Here is a 20,650-nt window from a genome sequence, read left to right as displayed (position 1 = left end):
CAGTGGTTCTCAGGGGTTGATTTTGCCCCTCCCCACCAGGAGATGCTTCAGCAGTGTCCGGAGTCGTTCTTGATTGTCATGATTGGACGGTTAGAGGCCAGGGATGCCGCTCAACATCCTACAATGCACAGAGTAGTAGAGTCCCAAATGTCAGAATTGCAGTGGTTGAGAAACCCTGTTTTAGAGATACGGAAGAAAGATGGGAGAAAGACATCCTGTGGGTACTCTTCTTCCACAATGCCTCCCCCCACCATGACATACTCCTGTGCACATGCACATCTGTGCTTTGCCTTGTAAGTACCCCACCAGCCCTAGGAAACACTTGAATATTTCAGGGGTGGGGGCCACAGTCAGAGTCTCCACACCTCCCCTAAATAGCACATGGTTTCCTTGAGCTTTCAGCACACATGGAGAAGTACCCTTTGGTGGCCCATTTTTTCCTGCCCTGTTTTATCAGTAGCTGGGCATCCCCCTGGTTAAGGCTGAAACTGGAAGGTTGATTCCACCTCCCCCCCCGCCCCCCGGTGGCAAGAAAGAGCTAGCAGAACCCTTCCTGGACATTTAGAAATTTAGAATTTCTAAATAAAGTTTTGTCTCAAGTCTTAAAAATAAGCCCAGGCTGATGTCAGCTGAGGCAGATCGGTCAGTTGCCCTAATGCAGTGGGGGGGGGGTGGGGGGGGGGAAGGCAGGAAACCATTCACCATTGCTCCTTCCTCCGATGGTGGACAGAGCATCTGCTCTGAGCCAGAAACCTGCATATGAATCCTAGCTCTAACACCCGTAGCTGTGCAGTTTGGGGCAAATCATTTCATCCCTGACCTTGCACCATCTTCTATAACATGCTGTTCACTTGGAGAGCGTTAGATGTAATGTGTATAATACGCCTAGTACATAGTAGGTGCTTAATAAAATGATAGTTTTTTACAGTGTTGTCATCTGTAAAGGATGAGGATAGGGACTGGGTGATCCCAGGATCCTGTCCAACTCCAGTACTCAAATATATTGCCATGTTGTAAAATAAGCCTGGCTTGCACTAAAATAAGGAGGAAATGTTTCCTATTTGTGGGAAAGAGAAGATACAAATGTCTATATGTTCTAGGCAATTTTTAGGTCACATCGAATTACCCCCCCCACCCCCACAACCCCGTCACGGGAAGGAGTAGCAAGAGCCAGGGGGCAAGGCAGAGCGTCTGCTGTGTGGCTGAGACGTGGCTGGAGCTATACCTGAGCCCCCTCCCAGGAAGCAAGCTGGGCCCCCCGCTTGCTCTCTGAGTGTGTCCCTGTCAAGCCGACATGGGGGCAGATGCCAGTGCCTGCTGGCACATGGACTTTCACATTGCCCACTGCCACCTGGAGCACCTGAACCTGTTGCACATGTCCCTTCCCCCTGCCAACCTGGCCCTGGGATTGTGTTGTCGTTTGCAGGACCACGCGCCCCCCCACCGCCGTCCCCCAGCCCCGCGCCGCCTCCCCTCAGTGGACGCCACACATAGAAAGTATGAATATCCTTTTTGATGTTGGCTGATGTTAGAAGTTTGCCTCCCACCTTTTTTTTCCTCTTTCCAAAGGAGAACAACCTGAATGCCACACACAGTGTTATCTCCCTCTGACTTTGAAGAGGAATTTCGCCCCTTAGGGCTCTATTCCTGGTGTAGCATAATGTAAGGAGGGGGGAAAAAAAAGTTTATCCCAGGGAAGCCAAATCAGCCAAGAGTTATTCAGAGTGTCTGACGGCCTGTTATATTTAGAAACTACGCAGAGGCCAGCTTTAAGAATGCTTAGAGCCTTTCCAGCAATGAGTGGTCCTCTTTGAGTCCTTCTGCTTACTTGGGGTGGCCAGATAAAGAAAGCCCCCCTTAGCCTGTGGTGTCCATCTGGCTATCATTATTTGGGTGTCATAGGATTGGAAGATCAGCAGACATGTTGCTCTAGACTGTTTAAACCTTAAAATTAAAGCCTGGGGTCCCCAAATGATTTAGTGTCCAAAGCTTCCCCTTTTGCAGATGCACGTATCAAAGCAGATACTACTGAATGCTCTGAACCTGTTTTATTATCTGTAAAATGAGGGGACTGGACTTAATGCTCTGAACCTTCTCTGCACGTGAGATCCCCTGAGGAGTTTGCTGAGAATATAGATGCCACTGTTGCTTCAGACCAGAGATTCAAATTTGCAAGGTCTGGGGCACATTGGACCTTGGCGTGTTGTCAGTGCTCCTCCTCAGGTAATTCAGATTTCCAGCTATGGTTGACAGTCACTGTCAAGTGCTTCTCAAAGTAGAGCCCCGAGAGCAGCAGCAGCAGCTGGGAACTCATTAGAGATGCGTGTTCTTGGACCTCACCCCGGACTTTCTGAATTAGATGCTGATCGCTGGGACCAGCAATGTGTTGTCAAGCTCTCCACGTAGTTCTTATGCATGAAAAAGTTTGAAAAAGCAGCAGATTGGATAACTTTTTTAAGGGTTCCTACTAGGTTTGAAAATCTATAATCCTATAAACAGCCTAGATAGGGTGTGAGATCAAGCCAGGGCCACACAGCTCGCAAAATAGGTGGTGGAGCCCTTACTGGAATCTAGGCTTTTCAATTACCATCCAGAGCTCCTTTAATTATCCAATTAGGAAGATGTTTAAGATTCATGGCATGTTTCTCTCTGTCTCTCTGTTTCTCTCTCCCTCCCTCTGCATTTAGTTTCTGGTGCTCCACAGGTTTGTGGAAGATGTTATTTTTAGCTTACAGGGTATCTGCAGCACAGGCTATGTCCCTCATGAAGAGAAAATAAGTCTCTAATTCTCAGGCATGTGGCAAGGGGTGACCTATTTGTAAATTATTGGCCATTTGATTGGTTTCTGAAACTTCTGTAACCCGGGCAGTTTTTGTTGGCAGGTAAATACCAAGATCACAGCACAGCCTGCCGAGTGTGAAGAGGGGAGCAGTAAACAGGAAGGGAAGTGGCCAAGGCACAGCACCTTTCTCTGAGGACACAGCTGTAACTCTTCTAGCTCTTCTTCCAAAATATCTACGATTGTAGTCATTATACTTGCATTTTTGTGAAACTCACTCTCTGTAGTGGCTCCAGCAGTTGTAAAAAAGGTGTTCTTAAGTAGGGTCTGGAGTGAGTTTTAGGGCTGCATTTGAGATGTGTTGAGAGACAGTTTTGTCTGATTGTCCTCGAGATTAATGAAGAGCTGGCTGGCGGCACTCTACAACAAGAGGCAGAAGCAGGACTAAAGCCTTGGCCTCCTCACACCCAGGCCGAAGCTGTAGGGGTTAGGAAGAGAAGAGGGCTGTCTGGGGCGCTTGGAAGGTACAGACATTTGGGGAGGATCCTGGAGGCAGTGAGATGGGGGACACAGGCTAATGGGGTGAAGGCAAGGAGCCTTAGAGATGTTTCAGGGCTCCTCTCATTTTATAGGAGATGTGGGAGCCCAGATGCCACGTGCTCTGGCGGTCACAGGTACTGAAATGGGATCCCAGTCCTCAAGAAGCCATTCTATCCCTCGCTCTTTCTGTCTGGCACACCACCTTGGTTTTTAAAGTCACCAATGGAAAGGATTTGCTGGTTTAGCTTCATGTAAACCTCAGGCATTGTTTACAAGTAGACAGTGTTGAGGAGGGACATGACCTAGGATCCTGTTTCAGGTTCTTAAAGACACAAAACACTTCCTAGGATCCAAGATTTACCTGTCTTGAATCTTCTAGGTTTGTAAAACAAGGAAACACCGATGGACACAAGATCTCCTAACTGATGTGATAGGCAGGGCTCAGCTCTCATGGAAGATCATGGCTTTTCCAGATTTAGCAGAGGCCCTACCCTACTATATGCATATATGTATATATATATGTATATGCATATATATATATTTGTATATATATTTGTGTATATATATGTATATATGCATATAGTCCCATGCCACAGAAAATTCCTTAAGTGCAATACATCTAAGGAAGAGAGTGGTGTTGTATCAGGAGATGTTGCTGTGAGCAAATAAATCACTGCTTGCCATAGCAGTGAATCTTGTCACAGCCTCATCACTATTGTCCCGCTCATTTCTCCCTTCTTGGAACATCACAGCTTGCTGAAGTGCCACCACTCACTGTGATTGTTAAAGGAACATGTGTGGTTTCTTGGTCGGTCAGCCTCGGTTTCTTCTTGGAGCCCTGTGATGTCAGAGGTCCCTACAGCTCTGTCGTTCATGTGTGGCTCCTTAAGTACCCTTCAAACCAAGTTTTCCTCATGGCCTGGCCTGGCTTCCTTTTATTCACTACAGATTTTATTAGAGATAGAGTGTCAACAGTGGGATAATTTTAGAGAGGGTTTGTTGATTCACAGGGGCAGGGGAAATGGTTTCCCCTTTCTCGGTCTCGGTCTGCCCATCTGCAGGCTCTGGGGTTAGTGAAGTCATTTACTGGTTACCTTCCAGGGATGGCACCACCTGATGAAAACCTGGGGAGCGATTTTGAAGTGAAAAGGCTATAGATGGCAAGTCTATTTTAAAAGGCCTGAGAAGCAGGGGTGCCCGGGTGGCTCAGTTGGTGAAGCGTCTGCCTTCATCTCAGGTCATGATCCTGAGTCCTGGGATCGAGCCCTGCATTGGGCCCCCTGCTCAGTGGGGAGTCTGCTTCTCCCTCGCCTTCTGTGCTTGCTCTCTCACTCTTTCTCTCATTCTTTCACTCTCCCTCTCAAATAAATAAATAAAATCTTAAGAAAAATAAATAAAATGCCTGAGAAGAATACACTGCACCCACACATTTTGAAAGATTGAAATCATTGCTTAGAAAATCACTACATGCACACGTGGGTGCGCGCGCACACACACACACACACACACACACACCCTTGCCTTGTTCAATAGAGTTCTCTGAACATAAATTCTTCTCTCCCAAATTGTTAGTAATGCAGCGTGATCACCAGCGTCTTTTAAGATAAGTGGAACACTTGTCCCTAACAACGAATGTCCCCAGACTGTGATTTTTAGTGAGACCTGTACTATGTTTTACAGTATTTTAGCTTTTGCTCTCTCAGGTTGCTAGTTCTTCCTTTTTACACTGTTTAATAAACGTAACCAGTTTTTTTCACCAAACCAACCTTCCAATTTGTGCTTCTCATTTACCAAGGATGGAAAACAACATAACCACGCTGGTAACAAACGTACTAAAAGTCCCAGAGCAAGCAGGTCCAGAGCCAAGACCTGAGTAGTCCCTCTACAGTGGGGTTCCCCTTCCACTGATTTCCCAATCCCATCCATTCCGGTGAACTCATTTATGGAGTATTCATAAAGTGAACATCAATATTTTACGGATTGAGATTCCCTCAGGATTGAGATTCCTCCCAGGGCCACAGAGGACGTGGGAGATCATTCTATATGCCGGAGTTAAGTACAGTTTCAGAGCTGAATAGGTTGATGATTGTCATGCTGGAGGAGACCTGGGGATAATCTAGACGAGGGGCTAGACCCCCTGACTGTGCAATTAGGATGCCCCGGGAGTTGGGATGCCGGTGCCTGTTTCCCACCTGAAGAGATTCTTCTCTGGGGTGGGTCTTGAAATCTGGATCTGTTAAAAGCTCTTCGTGTGATTCTAATTGCAGCAGGAGTTGAGAACCAGGCGTCTCTCAGCACAGATGAAGAAGAGAAGTCCCAGGGAGTGGAGGAGCAGGCGAGACAGCGTTGTCTCTGCCCGGAGTCGGCCAGCAGTCCTGCAGATGGCAGAGTGCTGTCCTGGTAGCCCTCTTTACGTGTAGTCTTTCCTGGTCTACACAGCTCTTACTCTTCAACTGTTCCCCAAGCGGCATGATTTCAGGATTTGGCCAACACTTACGCATTACACATACCCACCACACACACACACGCACGCACGCACGCACGCACACACACACGCTGCTTTTATAAACTGTGGGATGTTCTACGGTGGCAAAATGATACTGAAAATCTCTTTCATTGCCTCTCTTTCTGCTCCCCCATTCTTTCCTTCTGGGTTTCCACCCCCCTTAAAGAGGGTTAAATGAGGCCTCAGGAATGCACTTGCTCAATACTGTTCCCTGAACTTGATCTGCCAGTGATGTATTAATTAGCTGGGGCAGTGCATCTTAACAGGTTACAGGCAGATCCTGGGGTGTGTTAATGCTTAACCAGAGATGCTCAGCCGTGGCCTCATTTGTGGCCTAAATGTAAAGAGAGACGTGGTTGACTTTATTTTATAGATGTTTTCTTATAAGTGTTGACATATTGGTTTCAATGCCATATGTCAGCATATTTGCTATGCGTTGTCTCACATATGTTTAGACTTTTGAATAATAGCGTATACTATATGTTAGAAGTCCCAAACCTCCATTTCTACATGACCATGTTTATGTTTTCTCACACGCATGTATAACTAACTGTATATGGTGTGACTTCCACTCTGCCATTATAGGTTTCAAATTGTCCTTCAAATCAATGAGTGAGATCCGTTTTGCATAATTGCAGAGCTGTGCTGGCCTGTTCCCTCTTACCCTGAGGAAACACCCCAGAAACTCCCCTGTCTCTGCCTGCCGTGTGCCCTGCTATGGGGCCTCCCTGTCCAGTCCAGGCCAAGCTGCAGATACAGACTTGCGATCTCCCAGTGTTCTTCTGGCAGGAGAAGCAGCTCTAGCTGGGCCCAACTCCCAGCTGCAAAACCAAGCCTTGTTCTTCCCTTGAACCCAGAACTCTGGGAGCTGGTGCTAATGGAACACAGGTGGGGACAAGTGTGCTACTCTCATGTGCCTTAGAGAGAGAACATGCACTAAGTTAGCACAGCAGCCAGGGTGCTTGTTTTTGTTGAGAACTCGGCGTATTTTACATGCAATTATATTTTTGCATTGGGCTCCCAATCTCAATTTCCCTTCGGTGTTCCACCTCCCTTGCTCCCATCCCAAATCAGTAGCCATACTCTTCCTGAGATCTTCCTAACTGTGAAAGGGTTGGATGGATGTGTCCCCTCCTGGGGTTGGTCTCCCATGAATACTTGCCCTGACATCTGAGCATTCACACCTGTATTTTTTTTTAAAAAACACATAGGACCCATATATGGACCAAAAAGCCAGGGATCTTTTTTCCAGGAAAAACATGCATAAGCACAAAGTGGGGTGTGCAATATCAAGTGATTCATGGACACTTTTAGGAGGCCCATTAACCACACAGTAAGAATCCTTTGGGGGCATGGATGGTATGTTATCCCCCAAGAAATAATGATGGTGAGATCATATTGACTTTTATGACATATTTTCTGGAGGGGAAAATGTAGCTCAAAATCATAAAACCCAAGGATCTCATGGATCGTATAATATAAGTCATTCATTTTACAGATGAGAAAATCGAGCCCAAAGAGAGGGATGGTGTCCACCTGGGACCACATGATGGTGCATTACAGAAGTGGGACTGTACTGGGGTTCCTGTCCCAAGTTCACTTTTTCTATCTGACATAGTAAACTGCTTCCCGGTAAAGTGAAAGTTGACTTTTTGACTCCTTTTGGGATTCTTTATCACTCTGCCTGTGTAGGGAGATAGCCAGGAATTAAACTTATAGCCTGAGGTGCAAAGTCATTAAAAAAGAGAAGGCTAATCTAAAATATCACTTCCTCTTCCAGAGAAAAGGCATCATTTCTCAGGCATGGGGCTTTCAACAAAGGTACCTCCGGTCTTTGATGAGCTGCATGTTGGTGGGGACTGGGCAGCCTGAAACCCCACACCCAGGCCAAATTTAACAGGTCGCCCTGGGCACGCCTAGCTCTTCTCCAGGCATTCAGGAGACCAGAATAACTCATGCTTTATCTCCCATCCTGGGGCCTAAGACCTGAGCAAACACTCTCAGGAGATAAGTGTAATCTGCCCAAGGTCAACCTCAGACTCCCCTGAAGTCAGCTCACCTGCGCATCCTGCAGGGCCCTCTGCAGGGCGCTGAGGAGGTCTCTCTGAGGCCGTGCTCAGTCGCTGCCAGGTTTTGCCCTCCTCTGGGTCTTGGTCAGTCAACCCGTTGCATATGGGTCTTAGTTCGGGCTGCTACAATAAATTACCATCGCCTGGACATCTTAAAACAGCAGAAAAGTATTTCTCAGTTCTGGAGTCTGGAGGTCTGATGTCAGAGTGCCTGACGGGCCAGACCCTGGGAAGGCTCTCTTCTGGGGGGCAGACCACAGACCTCTCCTGTGTCCTCATGCAGTGGGATGGCAAGAGAGCTCTCTGAAGTCCCTTTTCTCAGGGCACTAATCTTATTCACAACGGCTCCACCCACATGACCTAATCACCTCCCCAAAGCCCTATCATCTCCTTTCCTCATCACATTGGGGGTTAGGACTCACGCGTATGAGTTGGCAGTGGGGGGAGGGTAATGCAAACATTTAGCCCACTGCAGGGTGCTCTTTGGACTTCACATACATAGCTGCCGTTTTGCTGGGCACTGTGGACAAGGTCTGGGCTTCCAATAAGCAGTGATGTATTCAAGAGATAAAACTGACACTCGGGATTTTTATAAACATGATCATTAACATCTTCTATCTTTTAAAATGGCAAAATTTGTTCACCATGCTTATTTAAACGCTTAAATAATCCAGTGTGAATAAAAGGCCTAAGACCTCTTGTGTGAAACTTAGTAGGTGTGAGGGAAGGCAGGGCGTGGCAGGCCTTTGCACAGCTGGTTCCCTCTTCCTGGGATTCCCCTGCTCCGTCCACTGACCCCCCTGCTCATGTCCCTCTCAGACTCGCCTAGAGGTGATGTCAGCTTATACCTGCTTCCCAGAGAAGCCTATCCTGACTGTCATCCTTCAGCCACCTCAGATGACAGAAATGCAGGTGCTCATAAAAACACATCCCTGAGTTCCCCAGACTCCTGTTGGTTGTACTCTGACACTCCTTGCAGTGGTGCATCTCTGCCCCCGCTGTGAGCCGGGTGTAGGGACAGCAGCTGTGGTATCTAGGAGTCATAGCCCAGGGGAATCAGGATCACCCCAGACTTGAAATGGGAGGGTACTAGTTTCCAGAATGGGGGGCTGTTGGGGAAGGCGAGCAAGCTAGAGAAGCAGCCTGTACTGGGGGAATGCTTGGCAAGAGCCAGGGCCTTTGGTCAAGGGGCACAGCCCACCTGGTGACCCAGCAGGGAGGAGGCCAGGAGAATAATATGCCTGACCTCCTTCACCTCCCTTCCTACATCTCCTGCTGATACCCCTCCTTGGCAGAAGCCTGAGGGCAAAGGAGCATGAATGTACAGCATCCCGGCAGACAGCAAGGTTTGGGGAGATGTGGAGCAGACCCCGAGAGGCATGTGCAAGATGGCTGGCTCTGTCTTCTTTCCTTGCAGCTCCTGTGTAGGTCAGTACCTTGCAGACCACAGACAGCTGCACACAACTGACTAATCATTCTCCACCACAGTTAATATTTACTCTGCTTTGGCCACCAGAACCTTAGGACGCAGATGTGTCAGGTCCAGGGGACATGCTCCAGCGCCAGGGAAATGGTTAAGGCTATGGCTGGCCTCTGTCAGTGGCTCCCCCAGCCTGAGGAAAGTGGGTTTCTGTTTGATGCCAGGAGATCCTGAGGTTTAATCATTCACCGTGTCATGCCTGCTACTGTCTTGGTCCAACATAAAAAAAGAGCATGCTAAGGAAGTCATTTCCTTTTGATGTTTGGGGAAAGTGATGCACTGCTGTTTCATTTACATTTTGTTTTGAGGCCAGGGAGTTCTTGAATGGTAGCAATGGGAAAGCAGTGGGGTCCTGCTTACAATTCTGCAAGAATTTCCGTACCTGTTCTCTGAGTGGATCTTTATAGCAACCCTAGTGGTGGGATAGGCATCAATCAGACCATCAAAATGTAAATAAACAATTTCAAACCCGATGAGGACTGTGAAACAAAGGTGCCATGAAGTTCTAAAAGGCTAAGGGAGGTTCTGTGTCAAGACCCTGAGAGGGAGCGAGGGTGGTGTAGGCAGTGCTGAGGAGCTGGGAGGTCAGAGTACAGAGGATGTAACATCACATGTGTCACAATGACAGGATGAAGTAAGATGCAGTTAGCCAATGGGAAGGGGTGTGACTAGAAAGGGAGGGGGCACCTGCACCTGCCATTAGCAGGGTGAAGGTATTCACCTGCCACTGATTGCAAAGGGTTGTTTCTAGAACCTCAATGGAGAAGGGACAGAAGGGCGCCAGAAATAACTTAGGAGGCTATTGTGGTAGTTTGGGTGAGGAATAGGGGTGGGAGATTAGATGACAAGCATCACACGCAGGTGTTCAAAAGCTGCTTTGGAGGCAGAAGAAAAGGACTTCTTGCAGGTAGATGACTGCATTTCGGGGTTCATCCAGCTGAAGTATGATGTGAGCCCTGTCACTGCATATGCTCTGTAGGAGACTGGATTTTGTTACCATTCAGGCGTGTGTGTGCATATGTGTGTATACATGTGTGTACTTGAGTTTCTCAATGCTGGGATCCTGCATGTTCAAATGGTCCTGAAGGTCTGAATATCTTCTATTTTTTTATACCAAATATTAGGCTTGTTTATTGAGCTCACCATCTAAAAAGAATGAGGTGTGGAAAGGGGATAATTTAACACATACTTTTTTTTTTTTAATAGATTTTTGGTCTTTTATTCAGTTTACACAGAATCCAAAAGGAGCATTTCCCACAGCATGGTTGTTAAACTGTTACCTTTCCAGGCAGACATGCATATAAAAGTCATTAATGTATTTATGGGGACCATCTGGCCATTGGAAATGATCCATTTCATACCCTAAAGAGATGGAGATGATCCATTTCATACTGTTCTCTTGGCCCTTCAGTCCAGTCCAGGTTAAAGGAATTAGACAGCTAGTAGGTGACTTCTGGTTACAGTGAGTTCCTTAACCCACCTGGCATTTGCCTCCTCACTTGCGCTGCTTGACCAGGCAGGAATGATTGGCGTGCACCGTCCCCCTGGGAAGGTTCAGACCAAGGCAGGTACTTCCATCATTTTCCCCATCAATGTCACCGGCCCTGTATTTGTTTCTGCAGCAAAGCACATCATTCTTCCAAGGACCCAGACTTACTCTCAGCTAGTTTCTGTTTACCTTTCCTAGTCGTGTTCCACGGAAGAGGGACATTTAGCTTCTGGTTTGTAGATAAGGATGCTGCTTCTTGGCAAAAATCTTTGCACACATGGCTTTTGTTCCAGGCATTCATGATGGAGAATCTACTGATGCTTGTCAAGGCACAGGTTTGGGAATTTAGCTTTGCAGAGGTGTCCTGACTGTGCACAACTGGAGAATAAGGAACATCTTTGCTGATTTGTTTTTTCTCCCAACTGGAATGCTCTGTCTTCTCTGCTTATCAATATTCTACTCATTCTTCAGGAAAGGGGTCTCCTCCTCTGCAAACCCTTCATGGTTCCCCAAATTCCAACTGCCTCTTCTTCCCTCGGCATTTATCTCGAACCCATTCATCTACTCCCTGCGCCCCCTTGTGTGATTGCCGTTATGCGCAAATCAAACTGAATCTCCTCGAGAGGAAAGGGAATAGCTACGTGTGATTTTGTCCCATACAATCTTACCAGGATGCCCTGCCCAGAACAATGATTCATAATTACTTAGTTTTCAGGTCAAGCACTGTTGACTTCCCAAACTCTTCCCAGACTTAGCACTTCTCCTGTGTGGTGCCAGGATTTTCATTTCTTGGCCATAAGGTATATAGGTTGGTAACCTACCAACCGTCCAGTGGCCAAGCTTTTTTTTTTTTTTTTCTTCAGTAGAAGTTGGTCATGTTCCTCCAGCATCAGAGAAAGTCTATAGGTATTTCGATGGGTCAGCTAGGTCTGGGTGTGCTTAAGTAGTTACCAGCTTATTTTACCAAAGCACAGAGCCCTGTGAGGAGTCGAAATAAAGACAAGACTGGAAGATGAGGGAAGTTCTCAGGAGAGAATGTACCATAAAAGATAAAGGGACAGGGGCACCCGGGTGGCTCTGCGGTTGAGCGTCTGCCTCTAGCTCAGGGCATGATCCCGAGGTCCTGGGATCAAGTCCCACATCGGGCTTCCTGCATGGAGCCTGCTTCTCCCTCTGCCTGTGTCTTTGCCCCTCTCTCTCTGTGTCTCTCATGAATGAATGAATGAATGAATAAATAAATAAATAAATAATCTTAAAAAAATAAAGATAAAGGAACACAATTTGTTTGCAGGGGTCAAGGGTCAGTGGCATCATTAGGAACCAGGAGTAATGACTCTGGTCTTCTGAAAGTGCTGTCCTGTTACAAGCAGCCCATCAAACTGCATTAACAGTCATATCGGGTATGTTCAAAATGCTGCCTTCTTGTAAATAAACATAGCGGAGTTATGTAGCTGTGAAGGCCCAGGCCCTTGGCATGGCTCTTCCAGGGTAAGTAGTAAAATCTCTCCTCAGGCCTGCGTGGCAGCTGCCCTAATGGAGCACTAGAGACTTGAGTTACCCTGGAACTAAATATAGCCGGTGCTTGCATGTGACAGCCAGGGTGGAATGTACTCCTCAAGGCTGCCGACTTCTTAGACCACGTCTCCACGGGGGCCACTTCCAGACTCATGCCCTCCTTTCCCTCCTCTGTCCACCTCTCTATCTTTCCTTCTTCCCTCTGGTGACTTCCCAATTCCTGCCCCTCTTGCTTTCCCCCATAGGGAACACAAAGAGTGGGGCAGCTTTTTCCTGACTCTTACATGCCCCTTATGTTTCCTTCTGGTCTGTTCTTCTTCACCTCTTCTGCTCTATCCTTGTTCTCATTCTTTACATTCCTGTATTTTTCTCCAGAACTCCTTCATTTTATCCATGTCTAAATAGAGCAATCCATTAAAAGAAGCCTCCTTACATCCTAGGTATGATTTACTGTTTTCAGGGAGAAAACCCTTCACAGATTTAGACAGTTATTCATTTTTTCCTTAAGTCGTGATGTCTTCTCACGGTTTATTGGAAATGACAGAGAAGAATGTGGAAAAATGGTGTCGTGTTATTGGAACAATTTTTTTCCTCCTTTTCCTTTGACACGCACTACTTTTTTGGCTAATCAGTTTCTCTGGAAAAGAGAAGAGATAAAATCTGGGATAAGTAGATTGTCTTCAGCCATTCATATCTCTTGGCAAACCACTTTCTCAAATACGCACCATTCTGAAGAAATAGGGACACTTGAAACAAGAAATGGGGCCAAGCTGGTACAGAATCGAATGGCTAAGCCTCATATGCCTTAAGTGAAGGATGTAATGTGCACATGTTCATGTGAGTCTAGGAAGCAGCATGTTGTGGGTAAGAAAGCAGAGAATAAATAAGTTGGCTTGGGCCACCAGATGCTACCAAAATGTTCTAGGTTCCTGCATCATGAGGTATTATATGCTGCTTCAAATCTGGTGTACTTCATTTCAAGCAGCAGATATTTTCCTGAAGAGATGTATAAAGTGAATTTTTGTTCATTGAATTGCAGAGTCAGGGGAGAGCCTGAGAAAAGACATGCTGGCAGACCATTACATGTAAAATGGGGTAAGACAGCTGCTTAAAAGCAGTCCTGTGGCTAACTTATTTTGTGAGGACTGTTTTTTGTTTCTGGGATTTTCCCTCCTTTTGATGAGCACCTTAAAAAAACTTAATGTTTTCACTAATGAATCTCCAAATATTTTTGTAAGTCTCATGGTCTGTGAGAGAACCTGCATGGTGAGGAAAGCAAAAGCCCGTGAGTGTGACTCAGCTTGCCCCAAGCACAGAAACACAGAACTTGAGTTTTAGAAGGGACCTTGGAGACCATGGAATTCAATCTTTTTTGTAAGTGAAGACACCGAGCTAAACGTGGAATGGTGATCTCTGACTTAGCCTCAGCCACTCCCCCCTCAGTGGAGTACTATTATGGAATGTTCTCATGTGGCCCAGCCTGAGCTTCTCCAGGCCTTGCAACTTATCAATTTGCATGACTTGCTTTTCCTGGGAAGACGTAGTGAGACATAACTAAAGATCGGATATCCCCTTGGTGAGCATTTGACACAAGACTCCCCTTCAATCCTGGCCTCCCTTGGACATGCTGTGTGTGCTTTAACCCCTGGGCGCTGTCACTCCCTCCCCCCATAAAGATCTCAGCTGTTTAAAGTCCCCACACTCTGCCCAAAGACCCGAAGTTTGAGGACAACCAATGTAAGACATTTCCTCTCTCCAGAAATCTTATTGTATGGAATGATGTTGAACATCAAAATCCCTCAAGACCTCAAGAAGTGAAATAATAGATTAATAGAAGTGTTTTCAGCATACTGAAAGTTGGCATCAGTAACTTGGATGGAGAACCTGCTCTTTGCCTCTCAAACCACGTACCCGGGGCTTTGTGTGTCTAACAGCTGCCAGATATTTGTGGGTATGGATGTGGGTCCATGTATATGAGTGTGTGTGTGCTCATGTGTGTGAGCATCCTGCTCCTCTCCTACTGGTTCTTCCATTTCTTATTCAGATCCCCTCCTCCTTTCGGAGTCATCTTAGCCTTTTCAAGAGGTGCCTCTGGCCTAAACATCTCCTTTCAACTTTTATTCTGTTTTGTTATCCTTATACCTTTTATTCATTTGCATGCCCTGTTGAACTGTTCTGTCTTCATGTTGAACATTTGGGCATTTACTTTTTCTTCTAAGATTGCCTGTTCCTTGGAGGTATAAGCTGTCCTCCTTCTGGATTTCCCCACAGTCTCAGCAAGGCCTTGCGCACAGCTCTGAGATTGTCGGGTAGACCATCTTGGGAGTACAAAAGGAAATGGACTGGCCTGATTTGTTCATTCAATAAATAAGTTAAATGAACACCCACTCTACTTGCCAAGGTCAACCAGATAAAGCACTGATAGGGCTGGGAGGAGAACCAGCTCATGCAGCCTTACCCCTCTACACTACAATTCATATATCTGAACTAGCTGTCCAAGCAGAAGGCTGGCAGGTCCTCCACACTTGTCCAGAGAATGTAATGGACAGTCTTGAAATCATGCCTCAAACTTTCCTTTCTTCTTTGCCCCTGTTACACACTTCTGGATATTTCCATGACTCTAATGTATCATGTCTTTCCACACATATAAATGCATGCAGAATGTCAATCGAGAAAAATGCCACATTAGGGAACTGAAGAAAAATAAAAATGTGGAAGGAATACTGATGTACCTGTGAGGAAAGCAAGAAAACATCATTAATTTTTTAAAATTGTTTTCCCTTATGGATACCTTTCAAACACTTTTTTTTTTTTTTTTTTTTTTTTAAACTGTGAATCTGTCTTCTGGTGCTGGCATACTATAGCAGAAGGAATGATCACAAAGCTTGTCCCTGGCATCATGTCTGAGTCTTCCGTGCAACACTGTTATCTTCTGCTCCGTTTGGGGGAAAGTTACTTCTGAGTTTTGTGTGTGTCCTCTGAAGAGCCTGGAGAAGCAAAGTATGTCTCAAGGGTCTTTCTCACTGGTACCACAATCATCTCTGCATAGCTATCTAAACGTATCCCAGTTTGCTTGGATTTTCCCACCTATGTGACTACTAGTAACACTTAAACTCTAAACATCTGAAAACAAGCCTACAGCTTTCCAATACATCTTGTTTTTCTGCTGTTTTCATGGCAAGAAGCTTTCCTCTCTGGTGGCAATGCTCTAATGAAGTGACCTTGCAGTGGAGAGACTCAGTTTCCCTCCTCCTTGCCACCTTGGGCATGTCTTCCCATCTTTTTATTTCTTAATTCCTACCTGCAGCTTTACCCAGCCCAAACTGACAGCTTTCATCTAGGAATTCTACTATCACTTCCAGTAAGCTCTGGGCAGCCCATGCAGAGCTGGGCACAAAACCATTTCAAGTGTGTTAGTTTTTACTGCCTAATTACACTGCGTGCTCTGCAAGGCAAGGATAGGAACCTTGCATATTTTCTGTGACAAAATTTTGCAGAGCATGGTCTTGGCAGTATAATGTGGGCTGAGACTGATCAAGGCTCAGGGCACATGGATTAAAACCACATTTTATAGTTTCTACATATAGTTTCTTTCTTGATTGTATACTTACATCGTAGATCCAAAGTTTATGTCCACGGATTTCATTTTTCCATCTTAAGAGTTTATTTTTTGTTGTTTTCTGTTAAGATCTTAGTAGCTACTCTACCAAGAAGCATTTTAAATTTGTTTTACTCAATTTAGAATCATGGAACCTTTTCCATCCTATCTTAAATTATCCATGCACCATCATAGAGACATTTCCATTCATATTTGGTGGCTTTTTTTTTTCCTTTGAGACACTTCAAGCCAAGAGTACTTGGCAGTTTCACTTTCATTTTGAGAGCCAAAAAAACCCCCAAATGGTAATAACATAGAATCCCCTGGGCCAGTCAACATTTTATCATTGTGAATTTATTTGCTGAAGGCCCTTTATACTTTCTTGCTTAATTTTTCAATTATCTCCTATTTGGGGGAACTAATGAGATCACTCATTTCTAAAAGATTTATATTGCTGATTTAGGGTATCCTATACTTACTGGAACCTAACATTCTCTGGAGCCTCAGGGGCTCCTAGTACCAGAGGGCACAAGGTCAGGGCACTCTAAGTAACTGTCATTGTTATTATTATTTCTTCTCCCAGAGCTATCTTCACAATACTAAGTTGTTTTCCATATTTTTTGTGTATGGATGTAACCACTTCTGGCAGCAACAAATGTTATTTCTGAATCTTTCCTGAATTATCTTGACCTTCTGATTACAAAAAGAAGAAATGAGTCCTTTGGGATGTGACCACATGGTAATGTGGAAGAAGTCCAAGATCAAGACACAGAATACATGTCTAGTTGGTCCTGTTCCTCTGTCTCTGCCTAAACTCAGACCCTCTTCGACATTCACTGTTTTGGCACTCATCAGAGATACAGGAGTCTGGAGAAAATGAGTAATTTCACTCAGGAGGGTTAGGCAAGATGTAAGGGGAAGAGGGACAAGTAGGCATTGGCTAGTTAAAGATGGCACTCCAGTTGGGGCCTGGCATGATGGAGGATGTCGGCTGTGGAGCAGGGAAGTGGTGAGCTGCCCCATGGCTGCGGAGTCTTGATGCTGAAGAGCCTGGAGAAGCAAGCCCAGGAGTTTGGACTTCACCCTCAGGGCAAACAGAAGCCATCAAAGGTTAAAAATGAGGCAATGGGATCCTCAGATCTGTCCATTCCAGTGACAGAATGAATACTAAATTGGAGCTAGAAGACATTGAAAACCCGCCAACCCTCTGGAGGCTCTTGTGGTTTCAGTAACCCCTCCCTCTCTGTACCTTAAGTGTAGAGGTAGTAGAGGCTTCTCCGTTAATCACTCTTTGTGCTCCTCCTACATCCATCCACATCATTGTAAATTAATTCCTCTTAACTGTCCTGGTTTGGGTGTACCATCTGTTTCCTGTGAAGACTCTCTGGCTGATAACACCCCCCTTCACACTTCCTTATAATTATTTGTTTCTGTGTTCATCTCCCCACTAGCCTGTGAGCATCTGAAATGCAGAGGGCGACCATGTGTCATTCATTTTTAGGTTTTCCCCAGGCCAGTTGTAATTTGCCAACTAAGTTTTATGTGGAACAGTGATTTTGGAGGCAAAAATGTCAGGTTTCAAACAGGTTCACTCAGGAAGCCTTCAAAGGGGAAACTTGAAGTGAGGCTATTAAGGATCTGCTGGTTGGGATGTATGGAGAGACACTGAGGGCAGGTTCCAAGAAGACTATAAAGTGTATTAACAGGAAAGCAGAAAAACCCTTCCCAGGACTCTAGAGGAGATCGACTTTCCTGGAACACATGATGGGATGTGTGAAGAAGCAGCAGGCAGTACATTTGGAAAACCGTGTTTCCCTTCCCAAGTTATTTCTCTAACTACTTTGGACCTACGCTAATCTTAAGATATTTTGCCGACCCCTGATCATTTACTGTGTTAAGACCAGGACGGAAGTTTCAGAAACTGACCAAAGAAGAAACATTTTCAAAACAAAACAAAACAAAACAAATGCCATTAACCAGCTTTTTGTGAGCAAATGACAGTCTGTACAAGTCTTTTATTTCCCCATCCTAAACACCACTAGGATGCAAATCCTAGGCAAAGTGAGGTGTTCTGGATGGTACATAAGGATGGTACATAAGGATGAGGTGTTCTGCAGTGGTACATAACTGCGGTGCTGCTTGCTTCTGTGTTTTAATTGTTGGCAGCAGAATCCTGAAAGGCACTTTTTGGCATGAAGGTTTCTGCTGGCCCCAGTGAGAATATTATGCTTTCCTTTTGAGTCACTGGAAGGGTCAGATGGGGACATTTGGGAGGATGTAGCAGGAGTTTGGGGAGCCAGATTGAAGGAGTATGCAAGAAATGTTGGGAAGACTCTGGGTAATCTGACTTTCAAAACTGCAATTAGATGACCCTAGAATCATGAGCTCTCTCTTCATTCTCCTACACAGGCAGCTCCGGGAAAAACACAAAGTTCAAAAAATGAATTCCATAAATACACATTACCTTTGTGTTTCCAGTCCGGACTTAACGTGTTTCAGGGAAGAGTAATGTGTATGTGTGATGCCTAATCTCAGACTTTAAAAGCGAAATTAATCTGCCATCCTGAAGGACTCCTTGGATTTAGGAGGGAAATGGATATAAAGGGAACCGGCCCATAAAACTGGGTCAAGGGGTTACTCATGGCCTCCAGCATTTTGCCGGATCTAGGGAAGAGGCTCTGTCAAGCAATTTGTCCTTAATGAAGTCTCACATACAGATAATATTGTTCCTTTAAACAGAGCTTTGTCTGTCATTGGCCACAGCTCATTACCACCCCAGTGTCCAGAAGTTGGGGGAGAATCTGAGGGGTGGGTGGAGCAGAGGAAACTCAAACCCAAGTGTTAGGAGGCATGATTCATGAAAGATCTGGCCAAAATGGACATGAGAATCTCTGGAGCCTGTGGGTCAGTGGATAATAAGCAGGTTATAAAATAGAAACACCCAGAATAACCCTTTTCAGGAAAGAATCTAATGCAGAAAGCAAGAGTCCCTACGCCCTGTGAGAACAGCCAGTGTTGGGACTGACACAGTCCTCCAGGCTCCCATCTGCTGTGCAAAAGGGAAATTGCCCTTCGAGCCTCCCTGAAAGGGTTATTTTCTCCCCCATTTGTACAGGTCCCCATGGATTTAATGGATTTTATCACTGCATTTGTTGGAAAAGAAAACAGCAGGAGAGCTCTTATCCTGGGTACTCTTTTCTTCATTTCACAAAATATCTCCACCTTTCCTCTCCTCCCAACACATATTCAACCTGCTTTATTTTCCTGTCTGAGGCCTCTGAAATAGGCAGCAAGGGACAAGGGAGGGAAAAAAAAATCAAGTCAATAGCATTGAGTCTGAGCCCCAGTTCTAGCTGGTGAGTGTCCTCCTTTCTGAGCCTTCGTCTGACATGGAGATGGTGAACTAGATAATGTCCAAGGTGCCTTCCAACTTCTACAATTATGTAGCTGTAAAGGGTGGAAAAGTAAAGTATACTAGAACCCCTTAATAAAGATGGAGGGAGTCGCTTTATAACAATGGGCTGAAAGAAATGTGTCCCTGTCTTCATGGTTTCCTGGTGTCCATTCACAGTCAAATTCAAACAGCATTTCAGTTAAGAGACTCCCTACCCCCCCAAACTGAGGACATGTCAATTTCCAAGTGATTTCCAGACAATCGCTTTCACAGCCAAGTGAATAATGTTTGATTTAGGGATTGGAAGCCTTGATTGTAGTATTTTTTGCTTCCTAGCATGTCATGTCCATTTGGATTTGGGAAGCAGTTTTACAGAATGTTAGAATATTTGATACATCTTTGCCCATTAGGTCATTGTGTTGAGGGATTGAGTAAAAGAAAAGTTGGAATGGAAGCCTATAGGCACAGATTCTTTTTGCTCAGAAATCTAAAGAATAATTTACTTAAAGCCAGAAGGGACACCAGTATCCCCTAATTCAAGGAGAGGCTTTAGGTGATCAGTCTCTTGGAATGTTGTGCAGACTTGTATTCAAATGTGAATATGTGCAGTTCTTGGAGAAAGCCATATGAATTTCTCCCCCCTCAAAACAAAAAACAAAAAACAAAAAATAAACAAAAAACAAAAAACCCTGAATGGGTTCTTAGCCCCAGCAAAGATCCACCTTTCTCATTTACAGATGAGAAAAGTGAGACCCTCCAGCAGAGGGGAAGCACCCCTCAGCTCCTGTCCATCTCAGAGCCCGGACTGAAGCATCAATTTCTACTTTCTGCTCATTCTGTTTAGATCTTTGCAGAGAACTTGCCATGACTGCTGAAGATACCAACAGATCTGAGGGAAGATGGGGGCACAAAGTAATTTTATATGAAGTTGCAATCAAATCTTTGCATTGACACTGAATACTAGCTTTGGTCTTCTTCTATCTATCATGAGAAGGATTAAAGCACCACCACAGCTCATGCCCCCAAATGGGGTACAAACGTGGCACGGCTTGGTGTCTGCAAGAGGCCTCCAGTCACAGTCTGTCGGTGGGGGTCTCAATAGGAATGGGCATTTTTGGGATGGCTGGTCCAAGACCTTACAGGTAGAGAAGGCATTGGCTTCTCATGCTCCTTAAGACTGATGTGATGTCTTTTCTAAACAGAATAGCTGTCCAGCTCTGTAGAGAATAACAGCTTCATCTTGTTCCCCATAGAAATGAGCTCCAGGAGGCCTGGGAGTA

The 20,650-nt window shown here is 45.4% G+C and overlaps 1 protein-coding gene and 1 long non-coding RNA gene across 2 annotated transcripts in view; both read left to right on the top strand.

Annotated features, from left to right (window-relative positions):
• SETBP1 (SET binding protein 1) overlaps nucleotides 1–20,650 on the top strand; it is a 358,635-nt gene that overhangs the window by 104,685 nt on the left and 233,300 nt on the right.
• Nucleotides 8,817–20,471, top strand: LOC125755449 (uncharacterized). Its single transcript, XR_007412056.1, has 3 exons — nucleotides 8,817–10,281; nucleotides 12,155–12,263; nucleotides 20,215–20,471. It is a non-coding gene; the product is annotated as an uncharacterized LOC125755449 (long non-coding RNA).

This window comes from Canis lupus, chromosome 7 (assembly GCF_003254725.2).
Source record: "Canis lupus dingo isolate Sandy chromosome 7, ASM325472v2, whole genome shotgun sequence".
Taxonomy (NCBI): Eukaryota; Metazoa; Chordata; class Mammalia; order Carnivora; family Canidae; genus Canis; species Canis lupus.
The sequence above is the reverse complement of the archived record's forward strand: the minus strand, read 5'-3'. Positions and strand labels throughout refer to the sequence as shown.